Source organism: Podarcis bocagei (genome assembly GCF_964188305.1).
Source record: "Podarcis bocagei genome assembly, chromosome: 11".
Taxonomy (NCBI): domain Eukaryota; kingdom Metazoa; phylum Chordata; class Lepidosauria; order Squamata; family Lacertidae; genus Podarcis; species Podarcis bocagei.
In genome coordinates this window covers 34,127,310-34,143,175 of record NC_138136.1, presented here as the reverse complement: position 1 = coordinate 34,143,175, position 15,866 = coordinate 34,127,310, and the positions used below count along the sequence as shown (strand labels likewise).

The following is a 15,866-nucleotide window of genomic DNA, read 5'->3' as shown; positions in this document are numbered from 1 at the left end:
AGTTTTCCTTTTTTCGTTTGTTACAATCAGATCAAATCATGTCATCACATACATCTTTGCTCAAACTGAGCATCGACTTCCCCTCCCACTCCCTGCCTTCCATAGATATTCACATTCATCTTAGCATTTTTATATTCCCCTATTTACCTTCTTTCTGTGCTTAAAAAAACATTAACTGATATTTGCAAACAGGTGTCAAGTCTTAACCTTACAAAATATTTTAAGTCAGTCCTGCAAACGTTTTCAAATGTTTACAGTGTTCCTTCATATATTGTAAAAATTTACTCCAGTCCTTTTCAAACAGTTTGTCACGCTGGTTTCAGATTTTCCCCATCAGCTTCACCAGTTCTGCTTATTCAATCATCTTAGTCTGTTATTCTTCCAATGTTGGAAGTTCCTGCTGCTTCCATTTCTGGGCTAAAAGTGTTCTCGCCGCAGTGGTAGCATACATAAATATGTTTATGTCTTTTTGGGGATATTTTTCTCCTGTTATACCCAGTAAGAAAGCTTCTGGTTTTTTGCTAAAAGTATTTTAAAAAACCTTTTTCAATTCATTATATATCATATCCCAGTAGGCTTTGGTCTTAGTACATGTCCACCACATATGAAAGAAATTCCCTTCCTTCTCCTTGCATTTCCAACATACCTTATCTTGAGTTGGGCTCACTGTAGTCAAGCGACAGCAATGGGTTTGGGGTTCCACAGGATCTTGGGCTGGCTCAGCCCCCCCTTCCCCTCCCAGAATGCCATGTATTGGAGTTTCTGCAAGCTTCTGCTTGTGCCATTGGGTGCTACTTCAATCAGCCCAGGTGGAAAGGGAGCTCAAGGCTGAAAAAGTGATCATTCTGTGAGTACAGGTCAGCAGAGTTGTTTTGGACTCAGCAGAAGGAAACTTCCATCCCATCCAACGCCCACCAAGTGTGACGGATTGGGTGCATCAGTGGTTGCCTTAATCTTGTTCATGGTTGCATCCTTTAGTTCAGAAGCTGTCGTTTGTGTCTAATTCTCAGTGGTTTGGAAGTGGGTTTGTGAAGCACAAAAATAATCCACCTATTCTTTAGTGATAATGCTGTCTTATTTTCATGTTATATGTATATTATTTGCATACTGGTAACCTCTAGCAATTGAATTACAAATTATTTTCTTCATAGGCTAAATGTGCTATAATTCAGTTCAGAGTCTTTTTGTTGTTTGGTATTTATTTTACATCTTTCTTAATAGTAATAATGTGTGTTCCTTATTAATACTGATGCTTGATACTTTACAATGATTTCTTTCTGTCATCCATCTGGATCACTAAATGAAGTGGGCTTAGGACTGCAGCACTTGGTGATGGAAGTAGAATGACTTTTTATGCTTATGAAGTATATTATTGGAAGATGCATTAAAGCATGTGTGTGCCTGAATAATTTGTGGAGATCACTATGGGAATGCGTACACTATGAATTTGAGTCAGTTTTCTAATCTGCTACAGGCATAGGTACTAAATCTATTAAAGAATTTTAAAAGTCATTGTTTATTTTGTTCTAATAGCTGTGAATAATTTGATACTAACAGATGGTGGCATGCTGTTTAAAAATTAGTCTGTTGCATTCAGGAGTGCCAGTTAATGTAGCCAGGGACGCGGACTTAGAAAAAATATTGGGGGGGGCCCGGGAAAGCTCATGAATAATAAATAAGCTCATGAATATGCAAATAAAGTGGCTCCGGCCCTAAATAGGGCAAGCCACGCCCCCCAGCCAGCCGATTGGCTGGCTGGGAGGTGTGGCCAGTCGGGATTCCCCTGTTCTCGCGGGATTTCCGGCAGTGCCTCCGATTAGGGCGCGCGGCTGGCTGGCTGGCGAAGGAGCAGGTGAGGAGGAGGCGGGGGACGGTGGCGGCGCTCTGCTGAAAGGGCGCCCGCCCGAGATTATTGGGGGGGCTGAGCCCCCCCAAAATTTTTTTTGAGGGGGCTCGAGCCCCCTCAAGCCCCATGGAGTCGGCGCCTATGAATGTAGCTGTGGGATGAAATCCACTTTTCCTTGCTTTTCACTTTTCCCTGGTTTTAGCAGTTAGGAGCACCCAAGCATTCACTGTTCTGTGTTTGGTACTCACTGTTTGCATCATGTTCTAACCTTCCATACCTTTTCTAAAAAAAATTAATGTTTTAAAATAATTGTTTTAAATTAAAATGTAAGAATAAATTTTGACATCTCCTTTCTGCCTTTGAGATGACTTCCATATAGATTTAGATGGGTTCCTAGTGAAGGAAGTTCAGCAGCAGAGGCAGAGCATGATGTGTGACTGTATGGGTTCACTGGATGTATCTGCATCTTTCCCTCCCCTTCAAGCATATAGTTAATGCTCAATGAATACTCAATACTAATTAATGAATGAAACTGATTTTTATAATCAGTTGTCTGATGTTTATAAACTTATGGCTTCTGTTAAATTATATTAAAGTTTTATTCAGGGGAATAACATTACAAACCTGTGTTATCTGATAAGCTCCTTAACTGATAGCAGCTAGATTTTTTTCACCTCTAGTAGCCCTTAGGAAGGAGTATTAATAGACCAACTTTCAGGGCTAAATGGATGTAATTAGGAATTCAAAATCACCACCCAAATGCTATAGTGTTTTGAACAGAAAAGTTACATAACAAACTGGTTTACCATGATAAACTCTTTGCCACTAGAGGGTCCTATAGGGTTTCATATGTTCAGTTTCTGTTTCAGTTTCTGTTAATTGGTTCTCGTGGGAAACTTGCAGATTCTAGCTTAGCACAATTAACTCCAGCTGGTGTCAATTTACTCTTGGCAGAAAGCCCAGGTCTGCTTGACCTAGAAACTACTCACTCTGATTGGTTAACGAGCAGCACTCAACTCTGTTATCTAGGGATTGCTAGCACAGTTTGGTGTGAGGTGTGTTAGGAGTGCTGTGTATGGTTATGAGAGAGAGAGAAAGAGAAAGAAAAAGAGGATTTATTTTGCTTTTATTTGTATGCAGAAACTCTGCTGGTTTTATTTTCTCCTTTTAATAAATCCTGTAAATAGTTATTCTGAGTCTAGCTGACTAGTCATTACTGCCGCAACTAGCTTCTTCGCTGTGCAGGAAAACTCTGCTACGTTTGGGCTAAAGCCAATAGGGCTATGCCTGACACTCCAAAGTTCCATGAGGTTATGGGCATTGTGCTGCCAGCCTGAGTTGCGGTGGTGTCAGCATCAACGGCGTTGGTTCCAGTAGTTCCAGAGGTTGTTGTTCCTGGCTGGTTCCTGACCTTGGTGAGCTGGTGACGCAGCGGACACAAGGACAACAGCTGCAGCGTGTGAGTGCTGGGTGCTGTGGTTCCTGTTTTCTCTCTCGGTGGTCGTGAGTAGCTGGTTCCGGGTTCCAGGGACATCGCTCTCAAGATGGCCTCACAACCAGGTCAGATGGCTTTTGAGCGTCTGAATGACTCCAATTACTTGCTGTGGTCGGAACGCATGCAGGCAGTGCTGCAGAGGGATCGTCTCTGGCAAGTGGTGAGTAAGTTTCCTACGAAGCCTGATGATGAAGACCTCGATAAAGACCAAAGAGCAAGGGCCACAATTGTCTTGGGGCTGGAAGATTCCCAGTTGCCGTATGTGAGGGGAATCAAGACAGCTAGAGGTGTGTGGCAAGCACTTAAAGAACTCCATGTGCGTGAGACAGCGGTTTCCAAGCTGTTCATTCGCAAGGCATTGTACAAGGCAATGTTACAGCCTGGGGTTACAATGCAGGAACACCTACACAGTTTGCAGCTAAAGTTTGTTGCGCTACAGGAAAGAGACTGTGCATTAGACCAGCAGGAGAAGGTGGCTATTATTTTGAGTTCTCTCCCGGAAAGCTGGGATAATTTAGTTTTGTCTCTAGAAGGCATACAGGAGCGTGATTTATCAGTCAGTTACGTTACTGGGCGTTTGATTGAAGAATGGCAGAAGAGGCAAGAAAGGTCGTTGGCTGCAGAGGCTTCTACAGGTGGGCGGTTTGGAAGGAGTTCTCATGCCGTGCCAGAGGTGAAGCAAAAGCAGCGTACCGGTGAGGAGTCAGCGTTTGCTGTTAGGCGTTGTTTCCGATGTGGGTCTTCAGCGCATCTAAAACGACAATGTCCGGAGTTGGTCAAGTCTCAGTTGCCGGTGCAAGAGCAGAGACGAGATCAGCAGCAGCAGCAGCGTAAAAAGAAATTCTTCAAACGAAAACAGTCGGCTCAGCTGGTGACCGGCGAGGTCAAGATTGCTGATGAGAAACAAGCGGTCTGGGTGGTCGATTCGGGAGCGTCTCGCCACATCGTGAATTCAGATGAATTGTTTGTTTCCAAGAACTCAGCACAGCGCAGCCAGGTGGCTCTAGCAGACGGAAGTACTTCCGAAGTGATTTCGGGGGGTGCAGTTTTTGTTCCTTGTCTTCGTGAATGCCTGCAAAATGTACTTTGTGTGCCTTCATTAAGGAGCAATCTGATGTCTGTAGATTGTTTGCTGAAAGCTGGGTTTAAAGTGCATTTTGAAGGAGACAGTTGCATTATTAAGAAGGCTGGTGAGATTTTAGGCACTGCTAAGTCAGAGGGAGGCTTGTTTTGGCTTAAAGCAGGATCTCAAGTTGCAGCAGTGGTCAGTAAATCTCAGCCTGCAGTGAGTAACAAAGCTATACATGACAACTGTGTGCACTTATTGCATAGGAAAATGGGGCATGCTTGCTGGAAAAGTGTACTAAAAATGTCTGAATTGGCTGATGGGGGTAATTTAAAGAGTTGTAACAAGTACCTTGATTGTAATGTGTGTAAAAAGGTTAAAACCCACAGAGTCTCTTACCCCAGAAGTGACAGAGTTAGTGAGTCACCGCTACAGCTGGTTCACATGGACGTAATTGGTCCATTTGCTGTAAGCAGGGGTGGAGCGCGCTTTTCACTAACAATTGTGGATGACGCCACGCGTTATTCTTGGGTTTTTCCCATGAAAAATAAGGGTGATGTGTTCACTAAGTTTAAAGGCTGGGTGGCATCTGTGGAAAGATTTCTGTCCATTAAACTCAAAAGGATTCAGACAGACAGAGGTGGCGAATTTATGTCAAATGCCTTTAGAGATTGGTTACAAAAGCGTGGCATTGGGCATAGAAAAACAAACGTTTTTCCCCCAGAGGAGAATGGCGTTGCAGAGCGAAAAAACAGATCTTTACAAGATATGATGTTTGCCATGCTTGATGATGCTGATTTACCCATGTCTTATTGGGGGGAGAGCATGCTCACCGCGTGTTATCTCCAAAATAGGCTCTTTCATCAAACAATAGGTACAACCCCGTACTTTAAATTGTTTCAGAAAAAACCCAAAATTGACCATTTGCATGTGTTTGGATCAAAAGCCTGGGTATTAATTCCGAAACAAATGAGGAAGAAGGGAGATCCTAAGACCAAACAGTTAGTGTTTGTGGGTTACCAGGAGCTGGGAAAAGGTTTCCGCTTTGCTGAAGGGACAAATGGCATTGTGATCTCCAGGAATGCCAGTTTTTGTGAACATAGTGGCTGGGAGAGACTACATGCCAATACTGAGGTTTGGTTTGAACCTTCCCAGGAGCTTCATGACTCTGAAGGTAGACACAGGGAGTCAGAGTCTGAGGGGGAGGAAAGTTCAGATAAGAGCTCTCAAGAAAGTGAAGTTAGCCAAAGACCAGTTGCTAAGCAACAAAAGAGAGGTCGTAGTTCTGAGGAGGAAAGTGGGTCAGAAGAAAAATTTTCTCCCAGAAGATCTAAAAGACAAAACAAAGGAGTGCCTCCGGTGCGTTTTTCTCCTGATACTGCAAATGTGTTTAGTGTAAGTGCAGAACCCAAGAGTTTTCAGGAGGTGTTAAAGTTACCAAAAGAGGAGGCAGAGCGCTGGAAACAGGCAATGGAGGAAGAGATGTCCTCTCTGAATGAGCACAAGGTTTTTACACCAGTAGCAGCGCCTGAGGGGGCAAAGATTGTAGGCTGCAGGTGGGTGTACAAAAGACTTAGGCCCGGTTAGGACATATCTAGGGTTGGAAGTGTGCTGGGCCCAAGATGGCAGCTGCCTAATTAGTCAGCAGAACAAAGTTAAACAACTACTGACTACATACAGGATGCAGGATTGCAAAGGGGCAGCGGTGCCTATGGATCCAGGTTTCATAAAAACACTTCACATAGATGAGAGTCCTGAATTTGAACATCCTGATGTATATCACTCTGTAATTGGAAGTTTATTGTATCTAGCACAGTGGTCCAGACCTGATATTAGCTATGCAGTAGGCATATTAAGTAGATTGGTCTCAAAACCCACACTAAATGCCTGGAAAGGTGTAAAACAAGTTCTGAGGTATCTCAAACAGACAATTGGCTATATGTTACAATTAAATTCTTCAGAGGATGAAATGTTGAGTTGCTACTGTGATAGTGACTGGGGAAATTTGCCAGATAGAAAATCTGTCACAGGACTAGTCATAATGGTCGGTGGAGCTTTAATCAGCTGGCGGTCGCGCAAGCAAGACGTTGTAAGTGTGTCATCAACAGAATCAGAGTACGCCGCATTGAGTGAATTGTGCAACGAGGTGATTTATTTCAAGCATTTGTTAGCAGATTTAAATGTAAATTGTGGAGAACCGGTACAAGTTTACATTGATAATCAAGCTTGTATAACATTAAGTAAAACAGAGGGTTTCAAATCGCGTTCCAAACATATCTCTGTAAAATACCAAAATGTACGTTGCTGTGTACAAGACAATGTAATCACCTGTACTTATGTGTCAAGTGAAGAAAATGTAGCAGATGTGTTAACTAAACCATTGGCAAAGGTAAAGAACAAGCGAATGTGCAAGGGTTTAGGTTTGCTGGAAAAATGATCTTCTACATAGGTGTATTTGGTGTTAATTGTTCAGCAGAATCTGTGAGGGGGTGTTCAGTTTCTGTTTCAGTTTCTGTTAATTGGTTCTCGTGGGAAACTTGCAGATTCTAGCTTAGCACAATTAACTCCAGCTGGTGTCAATTTACTCTTGGCAGAAAGCCCAGGTCTGCTTGACCTAGAAACTACTCACTCTGATTGGTTAACGAGCAGCACTCAACTCTGTTATCTAGGGATTGCTAGCACAGTTTGGTGTGAGGTGTGTTAGGAGTGCTGTGTATGGTTATGAGAGAGAGAGAAAGAGAAAGAAAAAGAGGATTTATTTTGCTTTTATTTGTATGCAGAAACTCTGCTGGTTTTATTTTCTCCTTTTAATAAATCCTGTAAATAGTTATTCTGAGTCTAGCTGACTAGTCATTACTGCCGCAACTAGCTTCTTCGCTGTGCAGGAAAACTCTGCTACGTTTGGGCTAAAGCCAATAGGGCTATGCCTGACACTCCAAAGTTCCATGATCATATTCATCAATGCACTCCATAACTCTCGTTCTTTTTCTAAATATTTTCTATAGGAACAATCCCTTCAAAATTAAGACATTATTAAGTCACTGGTTTCAACTGAGGAAATGTAAACATTTGTTTATATACAGTAAGGATTACTAGCTTACCCTTTCAAAACTTTCCAAAATGTCTTAGACAACATAATAATAAAAAAGTATTATAAAAATATGCAAATAAAAGTAGTTTTCAAAATAGCATACAATTAAAGAGATAAAACTCCCATTTAAAATGCTAGGGAAAAGTATATTGCATAATTAATTAATTAATTAATTAATTAATTTTACACCCCACCTTTCCTCTGAGGATTCCAAGGTTATGAACATGATTACGTATACCCACCCCCACAACAAGTCTAGGAGGTAGGTTTGATTGAGAGGCAGTGACTGGCTGAAGGTCACCCAATGAATTTCATGGCTGAAGATATTTTAATATTGGTCTTCCATGTCATAGTCTGACACTCTTATACCACACTGGCTCTTTGTATGCAAAGTTCCATATCTTGAGGATAAAATCATAAAATTGTACAGCTGGAAGGAACCACGAGAGTCATCTAGTTTTGGTCAAATCTTGATGTAGAACTGCTTGGAGCAATGGAAGTGGGATTACAATCGGTGGCTTACTCATGGGTTATTTTATTTGATGATATAAACATACCTTCTTTTTTTACGTGTCTGGGGCATTAACTTTCTTAGGGGGTTGCTTCCCCAGGTTATTATCCTTTGCTGATCTTCTTTTCTAACTCTGGTAACAACTAAATGTATGATGAATCCAACTTACTCTTCCACAAGTCAAAGACTAGGTTATTGTAATTAAAATGGTTAAAGTAACTTAATGATTTTTACTCTCAATGACTCTTCTAGGTCAGATGATAAACCATAATTTTAGCTGCCAGAGAAATTAACCTCCTAAACTTGCTCCTTCTGGAGAGCTACTTTCAAAAGTATTTCTTGTTTTTTGATAATGTGCTTCACCATACCTAGTTGGGAATAACTTCAATATGTTCTGAGTGCAAGAAGCCTACGTGATTTAAAGTTAGTAGAAGGTTCTTTTGCTCAATCTAAGGTTTATCCCCTTTTTAATCCTTTTCAAACTCTTTCCTCTAAATAGCCTTTCCTCTTAAGTGCTGGCAGTGACTACTCTCACTGCCTTGTTTGTTACTTTTTTGTCCAAGGCCTGTCTTGTTGCAGCATATCCACGATGATTGGATGTCAGTGAATCTCAGCATCATTATTTGTCTGAGAGTCTCTTAATTTGGTTTGCATTTGCACATTCTGCTGTAACCCTGTTTGAGCCTTCAGGGCAACCCTGTGTTAACTACAGCATCCTTTATTTCAGTGACCTGAAATCGTCTAGCCTCCTCAAGATCTGTTTTTTATAATGTAGGTACAATACTGCAGTTGACATGAGCATCAGACCATTCAGCATTGCTACAAGCACTGCATATTAATTGTTAGGTATATGTCTTTCCTATCGCTCTAAAATGTAGGAAATGTTCTAATGCAACTCACTTGCAGTAATTATCTGTAGCCCATGCTTTGCCTGTGTAATGTTCTGCCAGTATTTAGGTACCACCCATACTCAAGGAAGGATTGACTTGCTAACAGTAGGGTGTATATGTATGTGAGAGAGAATGTATCCTGTAGGGTGGAGCATTTTCTACTGCTATGTTTTTCCATGGAAACATTGATTGTTTTGTAAAATTAGTAAAAGTATAATGAATGCCAGTTAAATTCGGAAGTTTCAAAATTGTAATTACCTTTCTTTAGGTGTCTGGTTTTTTGGAAGCATGCATATATTTCTAGTAAAAAATAAATACATAGTTTGGGGGGAGTTGTTAAAATCAGTATATTAGCAGTTTTCAGTCCCTTCCTTTTTTCTCAGGATTTTAACAGTATCATTTGTGTTAGTATTCTTTCTTCAATTTATTTCACAGCCTTAACCATCAGGTCCCAGGGTGGGTTACAACAATTAAAATTCAATAGTATAAACAGTTGAAACATCTTGTAGTTAAAGGAGTGTGTTTGAATCTGAAAACACACATTTCAGGTGTAAAAGGCTATCGAAAAGAGTTGTGTCTTCACCATATGGTGAAAACTGTATAATGAAGGTATCATACACACATCTGTGGAGATGAAATTTCATAGCTTAGGAGAATGTTCTCTTCCTGGGCCCCACTCTCTGAACGTCTGAGGATGGCGGAACTGCTAAGAGGTCCCCCTCTGTTGCTTTTAACATGTGAGAGATTCTGTGGACAAGGAGGTAGTCTTATGTGGGGCCTAAGTCATAGAGTTTTAAGTCATTTGGGGCCCCAGAAGCAAGTTATGCTCAAAAACAGGTTATCCACTCAGTGGATACTACTGAGTGACTATTTATTAAAATATTGACAGGTGTTCCTATGAAAAAATATAGCTTTGGAGTACAAGTTACTGATTTCCTTCTAAAACCAACTATTTCACTTCAACATCCAACTACTTTTGGCTATTGGGAAAACTTTAGAATGGAGATATCCAATGTTGTGCCCTCCCAGATGTAATGGGGGCTACAGCTTCCCTTATCCTTAACTGTTGGCCCCACTGGCGAAAGTGGAGAGCACCATGTCAGGTACTACTGCTTTAAATATATTAATAGAGCATGTAAAATTGATATGGCAAATATGAATGATAAATCTGATCCTAATTGCTAAGAGCACTGGGAATAAAACTTTCCCAGGAAATTTGTTGTTTCCTAATTTTTGGGAAAACTGTCTTGCTGGATATTAACTGATATTAATATTGTAGTCTTAAACTGTTGTAACCTACCCTAAGATGTCATGGTGAAGGGCAAGCAAAAAATCTAATGAATGATATTTCAATGTGTGTATAATATAATAGGAATAAGACAACTGAGGCCATTGGGAAAACAAATTACTCTATTTTGGATCTCCCTGGTTCTTGGCATTGAAATTTTCCTAACTTTCTGACTTAGCTTTGCACTTAACTGAATTGTTGGCCCTATAGTTTTTCGGCGTTATAGGAGAAACTGATAACAATAAGTTAAATTTCCAGTTTCTAGCAGAGATATCAAGGTAGTACTTTCTGCTAAATGTGAATTATCACTCATAGGTGGGACATTTATTTTTCTTTATTCTCTATCCCCTCCATAGTGCTCATGTGTTCTCTCTCTTTCTACTCTCATTGTCAAGACTATTTGTTTGGAGGTGACACAGGAAGCAGTCAGATAAACAGATTATTCCACTATCTGATTCCAGATAGTGTAAGGGTTCAGGCTTCAGTCCTATACATAGGAGTAAATACCAGTGAAATTGGTGGAACTTACTGCTGAGTAGACATTGCAGTGTAAGTATACAAATGATTGAGAAGCCAGGCCAGATGCTGTATAGGACCAGATTATGCCAGTTGTCCCACACTGAGCCAGTAACAGCAGTACTACTTTCTGGCTATCTCAGGCTTTCATTTTAAAAGGTATGACACAAAAGGAAAAGAAATTGGGAAGTATGAAGGGGAAAAAGCAAACTCTGGCACTGTTTCCTAACTGTAAAGTTTGTGTAATGATCAGTGGGAATGGAAAGATTTCAAGGAGAGGAGAAGCCAAAAGTGGCTAGTCTTTCAACACAGCAGATGTGAAGTCCCTGCAGTCCTATCTTTCCTTTTATGTGTCTAATGGAATGGCTGCTATGGATGGCTTCTGGAGAGGAAGTCTGATGAAGCCAGTGTTTTGCAGAGCAGGTGAAGAGGCCCTGCAGTCTCATCTCTATTTTCTTCTCTTGCAGCCCGAGGTAGTGAACAAAGTGTCCAGGTCATACTGCTAGAGTCCCTAGTTTGTGTCTCCTGCGTAGTACTGTAATGAGAAGGCAGTGAGTACAAGGCACAAAGTAACTCTTGTTGTAGTTAGTTGTCTCCCCCCCCCCTTTATTTGCGATTTCCCAGTTTTTAAATCTTTATTTGCGATTTCCCAGTTTTTAAAAAATAATAGTAGACTTGCAGTGACAAAATCTGCAGCAGTCCTCCACTTCTGTTTACCAGTGCCTTGAAAAGTCACTAATACAGAAATGGAAAGGAGGAATTATCTGTTAATGGCCTCACAATGCAATATCCTAATTGCTGAGATAAGGATATACGAGTGTATTACTGCCAGTTGGATAACTCTGTTCTACCTGTGTCAGGAGATAACATCACTCAAACTAGCAAACTTTCAGTTTGTGTGTGGCTGCACTGTGTAATGAGCAACTGAACTTCATGTTAAGGCATCTGCCTAAGGTGTATCTTCAAGTCCAGAACTGATCCTGCCCTCCGAGACTGGTTATTAGATGCTCTTGAACAGGAATGACTATAAGAATACTTTCTGTTTGAATTAATTTTTGCCGAAGCAATCACCTAATCATGGCTGGACAGGGTTATGCATTTATCAAGCCCAATTGTTAAGAATATAAGAGCCCTACTGGATGTGACTGATGGCTCATTTATCCTAGCATCCTTTTCTCATAGTGATCAAACAGATGACTATGAAAAAGTTGAAGGAGGACATCAGTGCAAAAGCACTCTTTCCACTTGTGATGAAGCTGTACAGCACAGGTACACAGACATATACTGAAGGTGGACCATTACTATCATGCTGTATTCTGTCTGTGACTGTCAAGCACCCCTTGATCCATTTTTCAGAATTCACTAAAATAACTTATTAGCAGTGTGTACACAGTAATTCTTCTAACCCTTAATATCGGAAATGAGGTGACTTAAAGAAAATCTCTTTAATAAAAGAAGAATCTGATCAGTTATTTAAATACCTAAAATCCAGATTTGTAGTCTTAATTGATGTGAATTTAACTTTTAATTTTCTAGAGGACTGGAAAGGTTTGGCCTCCTACCAGAGGGAGTTATTTAACAAGCTATAGCAATTTAAATACGTGGTAAAGTAGGGTGGAGAATGCATCTAGCTGGCAGGCCAGATTTTTATTTCCCCACCCCTTGTGGGTCAAGTTTGACAGTGACATTGGGTGATCTTTTTTGCTTGCATGGGTCTCCAGATGCCCCTTGCAAAGTGTTCTGCAAGACACAACAACTAGCTGATCATCATAACCCCTTGCAAAATGTTATGTTGCCATAGGGTTTTGCAGGCACCGCTAATCAGCAGTGCCAGAGAAAAGCCCTTTTGGCTGAGCCAAGTTTTTACCTGCCCCATATCTGATACTATATATGATATAAGGTGTAAGATAGGTGGGCTTGGCTTAAATGGCCTTACATGCCCAATGGGAAGGCCTGGTGGGCCTAATTTCCTGCACCTTTTGTAAAGTGTAATATATATGCAGACTGTGCACAAGGAGAGAAATTGCTGTGACCGACTAATTTCGTGGTTCACTCTTGGTGCATTTTGCAGACATCTTAATGTGTGCTTTGTTGGTCTGGAGTATGCCCTATCTAAATTTGTTAGGGCTATTTGCATTCATCTGGTCTATCATACAGTGTGGTTAGACAATATATATGTGCTGGACTCGATATTTCTCATGCAGTGTTTTCCCCACCCTTTAAGAACACTAACAGTGGAAATATTGCTGTAACTGCTGGACGCTTCTGTTTCTTTCTTTCTCATTCCCTATTAAATTCCACTGACAATGCAAACATGTGCTTCCTATATCCCTGCCCTGGCCTCATCTGAACATATGCAACTGCTGGCACTTCACTAGTCGTGACTAGATTAGGCTTCAGAGTTGCTGATACTGGCATTGAAAGAGCTGCTTAGAGGAGCCCATGATGCTGAACTTGCTTCCAGATTCAGAATTGATGGTTATGCATGTATGACTATAAAACAAGAATGGAAAGTATGATCTGTTATTTGGCTTCGCAGAAAACTGAAAAAATGAATAGAGATGAGCTTTAATATATATTTTTAGCTGACTTTGATTTCATTGAAACATCATTTATCTCTACTTCTGTTTGAAACCATTATCACCGGGGGGGGGGGTCTAGAAAACAAAAAGCAATACTGACAGCTAATAACTTTTGTTTATGGTCTTCAGTCCTCACAAAAATATTTTAATGAAACTGCCATATATGAATGTAGTAGCTGGGACTGAAATTGTTTCAGAACTACTTCTGAAGCAGGTAGGCACACAGTAAATATGTTAAGTAAGAGATAGTGTTTCTCCATTGGATATGATGCAGTATAGCATTCATAAAACACTTTTATATCATCTTAACTTAAAAACATTCTCGGGCCAACTGTCAGTGTTGGTCAGCAGACAGCCATGCATGGTCCCAGTTAGATTGCGATCATGTTTAGATGAAGAACTTGGGCAGATTCAAAGGAGAGTTGTTGCGGAGTCAGAGTTATTGCAGGCCAAGATCTGAGCCAGCAGACATTCTTAGCAGGCTAAGGTGGGCAGAGAAACAGGAGGAATAGACATTATGACAGTCAAAAAAGCAAAGTTAGGGAGTGACTGAACCAATGCGAGAGTTGCTTTGTTGCACATGCAAATACTTACTGCAAGCTAGGAGCATTTATGGTCTGTCCAGGAAGAACCAATGGACTGTTTAGGGGTGGAACCATTTTGCAGGCTATGTAATAATAAACTATTATATTATTATATTGGAAGGCAATATTTGTATTTTCTTCCTATACTCTTAACCCCATTGTTTGCCATCAAGGGCAATAAGAGACCAAGGAGGAGCTCTCTAGTTCGTTTTCATTGAACCTTACACTAAGTTTTTATGTGGTTTAAGGTTTTAAAGGAGTTGATAGTAGAAGGGATAATAGTGGTTCATTGCATTGGCCATATAGTTTCTTTGAGATGTACATGTTTTTATAATCTGGGTAAGATTTAGTCTGATCAGTTAGGTCTGTTTTATTTTTCCACTTTTAGAGAACATCTGTAGATAGTTGTTTTGTTAAGATTTGGAAGTATATTAGTAGTCTGACTCCCTTAGGAGGTTGCTGATTCTCCTCCTTTGGAATATTTAAAGCAGAGGTTGGATGGCCATCTGTCATGTATGATCTAGTTGAGATTCTTGCATTGCAGGGGGTTTACAAGATGATACTTGGGGTCCCTGACAACTTTACAATTCTATGTTTCTATATGAATTACAAGCTAGGTTTAAATTTTCATTTTTAAAAGCATTGTTTGGAGTAACATGAAACATGTAAACAAAACCACCTTGCAGTACATAAAGATCATTTTATTGCACACATAAAATCTCACTTTCACTCTCACACAATGTGTTTTTAGATAAACAGAATAATAGAATAATATGAATTCTATTACTTCTGATAAAGAAAATGTAAGACACACATAGCATTTTCATAAATCTGACAGGAAAGCTTAACATAATTAATTGAAAAATAGAGCAGGGCATTTCCCTTACCCTAATGACTTCTTAAATCCACACCAGCTTATCAAAGAAAGCATTAATTAGAGTAATTGCAGAGCCAGCTGTCTATTGCTTGCTGTCCAGTACCTTCTGTTGAGGAAACCACAAAACTCACTGTAAGTTTTTTTGTTTTTTTTAGATAACTAATTAAAACTCTTGTGTGTTGCAAACTGACAATGTAACCTTTTGGGTTACATTGCACATCCTACTCTGGCTGCATATTTGAAAGTTCACACATACGGGTTTTTCCTATGCAGAATGGGGAGTGGCTACATTGCTAGTGTAGTGCTTTTAAAACATGTTACCAGTTGATTCATGGTGCAAGTTCATGTCCAGGACATGATATTGTTACATCATGCAGAAAGAAGGTGTGGTAAAGCTAGAGTGAAGTTGCCATTTTCATATTCATAAAAGTAAAATTTGAGTGTTAAACAATGCCATGGCTTTTGTTTAAGTAAGGGTAGCTAGCTCTTTGCGTTCCATGAATTTTTGAAGGTGTTAATGGTACAGTTACAAACTTATTATGTATCTGGGTGTTTTGGAGAAGGTTCATGATGATAATGAAGGATGGTGGTGCTTCTGATTAATGGGCTGCTACAGACTAGTTGTGTTGCTTGTTCAGTCCATTATTCACTTTCATTTGTTGCTAAGCAGTCGCTGGCTGCACAAAGGTTGTATGTGCTATGCAGATCATGTGTATTGTCCAACTGTTTAACCACATATTTGCATCTCTCTACTTGCAGTTTTGCAGAGTTAGGACCAATCTGTTATCAAATTAACAATCTAGAAGTTTAGAAGAAAATTATCAGTCTGATTGATTAGAATAGTCCTTCCTTGAGTTCCTCATCTACAAAGTAGGAATAGCATATTACTCTATTGTACTGTTGTATTATTCCTTTGCAAAGTTGGAATTAAAGTGGAAGCAAATCCATAGTTGTTGTTTTTTAATTTTTGCAAACCTTCATGTTCCCTTGAGCTTGCTGATTCCTCCCTCTTGTGTGCATTCGTGTGTGGTAAATTGAGATCACTACTAGTGTATACAAGTAGGGCCTTGAAGCAAAATTTTGTAGTGTGAAGTATTTCTGTTCAGGGTTCTAGCCATTT

The 15,866-nt window shown here is 40.1% G+C and overlaps 1 protein-coding gene across 1 annotated transcript in view; it reads left to right on the top strand.

The window, feature by feature from the left end:
• The window catches only part of MSH3 (mutS homolog 3), a 61,133-nt gene that overhangs the window by 12,493 nt on the left and 32,774 nt on the right, over nucleotides 1-15,866 (top strand). The gene's annotated exons all lie outside the window — the stretch shown is intronic.